This window comes from Nannospalax galili, unplaced genomic scaffold, assembly GCF_000622305.1.
Source record: "Nannospalax galili isolate Female #2095 unplaced genomic scaffold, S.galili_v1.0 scaffold210, whole genome shotgun sequence".
Classification (NCBI taxonomy): domain Eukaryota; kingdom Metazoa; phylum Chordata; class Mammalia; order Rodentia; family Spalacidae; genus Nannospalax; species Nannospalax galili.
Window position 1 is genome coordinate 1,998,345 of NW_008329365.1, and position 5,081 is coordinate 2,003,425.

General features: G+C 43.2%; 1 protein-coding gene across 7 annotated transcripts in view; it reads right to left on the reverse strand.

The window, feature by feature from the left end:
• Window positions 1-5,081, reverse strand: part of Apold1 (apolipoprotein L domain containing 1) — a 77,123-nt gene that overhangs the window by 53,484 nt on the left and 18,558 nt on the right. For 2 of the 7 annotated variants that reach the window (XR_003850284.1, XR_003850281.1), the window contains exons 3-4: window positions 4,951-5,034; window positions 3,386-3,992 (exon numbers count right to left, since the gene is read on the reverse strand). The exons of 1 other annotated variant lie outside the window; for it this stretch is intronic. The gene's annotated coding sequence lies outside the window, so the exon portion shown is untranslated. Of the gene's footprint in view, window positions 1-3,385; window positions 3,993-4,950; window positions 5,038-5,081 lie in introns of those variants that run through there. 4 more of the 7 variants (XR_003850283.1, XR_003850280.1, XR_003850282.1 and 1 more) reach the window with 2 other exon arrangements.

Below are 5,081 nucleotides of genomic sequence, written 5' to 3' on the forward strand. Positions count from 1 at the left end.
CTCGTGGACAGCCGGTAGGGGACAGATGGGCACAAGCACAAGGCAAACTTCTTTTCATATGACCTCAGGGCTTAACATGGTCCAGCATACATTGTGAGTACCCGCTAACTAACCACAAATACAAGTACATAATTATTTTTATTTTACTTTATGTGTATGAGTGTTATGCCTGCACATGTGTTAGTGTACCTGTGTCATGCAGCACCCACAGAAGACAGAAGAAGGCATCAGATCCCCTGGAACTGCAGTCACAGTTGGTTGTTAGCCACCATGTAGGTGCTGCGATTTGAACCCAGGTCTTCTGCAAGAACAGCCAGTGCTCTTAACCACTGAGCCATCTCTGAGTCAACCCCATAATTTTTTAAATTATCTTACTACATTTTTATTTTTGGATAGGAGAACTCGAGAACTGTGGCATGCATGTAGAGGTGAAAACACAACTTGCCGTAGTCAGTTCTCTCTTTCCACCATGTAGGTCCCAGGGATTGAATTCAGGTCATCAGCATTTGCAGCAAACTTTACCTTCTGGGCTGTCTCACTGGCCCACAGACATATAATTTTATGGCAATGCTGGAGGGAGATAATTTATCACTCAAAACTTTAGTAAATATCGACAGTGTAGCCCAGAATAGTGCCATAGGCTTATAATCCCAGCAGCACCCTGGAGGCTACAGTAGGAGGGTGAGTTCAGGCTGCTAGGCTACTTTGTGAGTTCTAGACCACCCTAAGCTACATAGCTAGACCCTGTCAAAACAAAAACAAGGCCAGAAGTATTGAAACACAGTTATCCTAGTTCTTGGGATGTAGAATCAGAGGGGTCAGGAGTTCAAAGTCATCCTTGACTACATAGCAAATTTAAAGCCAGCCTGGGCTCATAAGACCCTGTAAATAAATAAATAAATAAATAAATAAATAAATAAATAAATAAATAAATAAAATTTTAAAAAAGAAGGAAAAACAGTTAGTGGGCCTAATTTAGCCATACTAGAAATTACAAGGTATAACTTGAAACTTTCTCTTTTTTTAGTTTTTTGAGACAAGGTCTCCCTGTAGTTACAGTTGGCTTGGAATTCACTATGTAGACTAAGCTGGCCTCAATCTCACAGAGATCTACCTGCTTCTGCCTCCTGAGTGCTGGTATTAAAGGTGTGTGCTACCACATCCAGTCCTTGAAACTCTTAAAAATTAAAGGGCATTTTATTTCAAATTATCTGTATAATTAGGGACTGGATAGAAGGGTGCTTGTCTAGTATGTGCAAGGTCCTGGGTCTGATCCCTACCACTATTTTTATTTATTTATTTTTTTCTTTTTGGTCCTTTTGAGACAGGGTCTCCCTGTAGCCCCAGTTGTCCTGGAACTCACTGTGTAGACCAGGCTGGCCTTGAACTCACAGAGATCGGCCTGCCTCTGCCTCCCAAGTGCTGGGACTACAGACGTGTGCCACCATGCCCGGCCCTAGCACTATTTTTAAAAGAGAGAATAATAATAAAAGTAAAATATCTATATATTTCATTCACCACAGTCCCTGAAATTCCTAGAGTGAGAGGCTGAACCTGTTGGATTAAGAGGCTGCACCTCCAGTACACCATCACCATGAAAACAAGAATAGGCAGATACACAAGATATGTTCAAACTTACACTTTTTGTGTACGGCATACACAAAAACTATTCAGTACTATTAAGAAGCCCAGAAATGCTGTGATTAACAGGTATTGCAGAGGGGGCTGAAAGAGTTAAGAAGAACTTTTGGTGAGTCTGTGAGTAAACTGATTTGTAAATGCCTTAACAAGGTCCAAACAAAATAAGTTTATTTTATTTGTGTGTGCGTGTGTGCACGTGCATGTGCCTGTTTGTGGTATGTATACATGTTCATGCATGTGCACCTGGAGGGGGAGTGTGTGCTTGTATGTGTGTGTACGTATACATAGAAGCCAGAGGTCAGTATCAGGTGACTTCTTCAATCTACCCCATATATATACATATATATATATATATATATATTCTAATTTTTAAGTATTGTGTGTGTATGTGTGTGATGTGTAAGATATCGGAGGACAACTCTTTGGAAGCTCTTCAGCAAGCTCCTTTCGCTGCTGAACCATCTTGCCAGCCCTTCTCATTTTTTGAGACAGGGGTTTTTAAGAATATTTTGTTATTTTTATTTTATACTTATGAGTGTATTACCTGTGTGTATGTAAGTGCACCAGTGTTGTGCAATGCCTGCGGAGGTAAGAAGTGGACATTGTATCGCCTGGAACTGGAGTTACAGATAGTTGTTAGCTGACATGTGGGTGCTGGGAATTGAACCAGGGTCCTCTGCAAGAGTAGCCAGTGCTTTTAACTGCTGAGCCTTCTCTCCAGTCCCCCTTTATTTTGCTTTTGAGATGAGAGCTCATGTAGCTGACCTCTAACCCACTATGTAGATGAGATCTTGAACTCCTGGTCCTCTTACCTTCCTTCTCCCAAGTGTTGGGATTACAGGGGTGTAACGGCCATTCCCACCTTCAGAGTAAGTTTGGAGGAAGGAGGAAAGGCTGTCCAGGTTTAATGCCCTCACCTGGCCTCTGTGGGCACTAGGCATGCACATGGTGCACTTACATACATGCATGGAAAACACTCATACACATAAAAATAAAATTTGAAAATCTTTTTTATTTTTTAATATTTTATTATTTTTATTTTTATGTGTAGGAATATATTGTCTGCCCGTATGTAAGTGCACCCATGTTGTACAGTGCCAATGGAAGACAAAAGAGGTTACTGAATTCCCCTGAAAGTAGAGTTAAGAATAGTTGTTAGCCACCATGTGGGTGCTGGGAATCGAACCCGGGTCCTCTGTAAGAGCAGTCAGTGCTCTTAACCACTAAGCTATCTCTCTAGCCCCTGAAAAATCCTTTTTTAAAAAATTTTTATTTTTATTTTATGTGTATGAGTGTATTGCCTACATGAATGTAAGTGCATCCATGTTGTACAATGCTCACAGAGGTCAGAAGAGGATGTGGGATCCCCTGAAACTGGAGCTACAGACAGTTGTTGGCCGCCAGGTGGGTGCTGAGAACCGAACCCAACTGGTTCGGAGAGGCCTGCTCCTCTGTAGGAGCAGCCAATGCTCTTAACTGCTGAGCCATCTCTCCAGCCCCACAAAAATACTTTTAAAACTAATAATATTGCTGGGTATGGTGGCTCACGCCTTTAATCCCAGCACTTGGGAGGCAGAGGCAAGTGGATTTTTGTGAGTTCGAGGCCAGCCTGGTCTACATAGTGAGTTCCAGGACAGCTGGGGCTACAGGGAGACCCTGTCTCAAAAAGACAAAACAAAAAATAATAATAATATTGATACCATACACATACACACACATACAGAGGTTTAGGACTTATCCTTTGCTAATATAGAGTCTCTCTTCTCATGGGTAGGGCTGTATCATGTTCTAGAGTAACAATACAGTAAATACTGAACACACACATAACTATCATGAAGGTCCTTTCCTTAGCTCTTCATATATATTAATTCTTCCAGACAAAAATGTTGTTAAATGTACAGAGTGAGGCAAAGCAGGAAACATAAGCTGGGAGTGGTGGCACATGCCTGTAACCACAGCACTTGGGAAGGAGAAGCAGGGAGGTTGTGAGTTCAAGGCCAACCTGATCTACATGAGATTTTGGTCTCAGAAAAAAAAGAATCATGACTACGGTACATGAAGTTCTCTGTCCAGGCACACAGAAAATCATTGTCACTGCCCCTCCAGGGGTCCCCAGGAGGCAGTCCCCTCTCTCCTCCAAATAACCACTGCAGCACTCCTCTGTTGTACACCGTCTTTCCCACGGTCACAAAACCAGCCAGGGACATCAGGAGGAAGTCCAGCTCTCCTCAGGTGGATGGCACCAAACCAGCCCAGGCCTGGAATTCAGCTGCAGATCTGCCTGAGATAAGCTTCTCACATTCCATCAGCAATACTCTCTTTTGAGTGAAGACTGGTTTTATGTTGTCTTACTAGAGCAGAAGAGAGGTGGGGGTGGGAGCAGAAAAGGCGAAGATAAGTTCAGGAGTCCTCAGGGCAGAGCTCATATTTAGTTATTATTTAAAGAAGCATAAAAGGGGGCTGGAGAGATGGCTCAGCAGTTAAGAACACTGGCCGTTCTTCCAGAAGACCCAAGTTTGATTCCCAGCACCCACGTGGCAGCTAACAACTGTCCATGACTCTAGGTCTAGGGGATTTGAAGCCCTCTTCTGGCCTCTGCAGTCTTTGCACAAGATGGGTGCACTTCTTACATACATGCAGCAATACACTCATACACATAAAATAAAAATAATTTTTTTTTTAAAGCACAAAAGATGAGTCCTTTAAATTTCTCACAGGCAGATCTCTGTGAGTTCAAGGCCAGCCTGGTCTACATAGTGAGTTCCAGGCCCGCTGGGGCTACAAGGAGACCCTGACTCAAAAAGACCAATAATAATCAATAAATAACAAATAAGCGCCCCCCCCCCCCGCCTTTTTTCTCCATCTTGTTTTTGTTTGTTTGTGAGTTAGGATCTCATATAGCCCCAGCTGGCCTGGAACTCACTATGTAGACCAGACTGGCCTTGAACTCTGGTTATTCCTGTCTCCATCTCCCAAATGCTGGGATTACAGGTATGCACCAGCACCGCCATGATCAGTTGATCAGTTCTTTTTTGTTTTGGGGTTTTCATTTTTGAGACAGGGTCTCACTCTGTAGCCCAGGCTGACTTGTAACTTACTATCTTGCCCAGGCCTCCAGTCTCAGCCTCCTGAATGCTGGAATTCCAGACATGGAACCACCCTACCCAACAAGAATTTTTTTTTCCTAAAAACTAAGATAAATGGTGAGAGGCTACGGTTCCAGCTCAGTTGGTAGAGTGCTTGCCTAACATGCACAAAGCCATGGGTCCCATCCTCAGCACTTCATAAAACTGGGAAGGGGGTGCTTACCTGTAACCCCAGCACTTAGAGGTAAGTTAAGGATCATCTTCAACTACCTAGTCAGTTTGAGGCCAGTGAGGGCTGCATAGGACCCTACTGAGAGAGAGAGAGAGAGAGAGAGAGAGAGAGAGAGAGAGAGA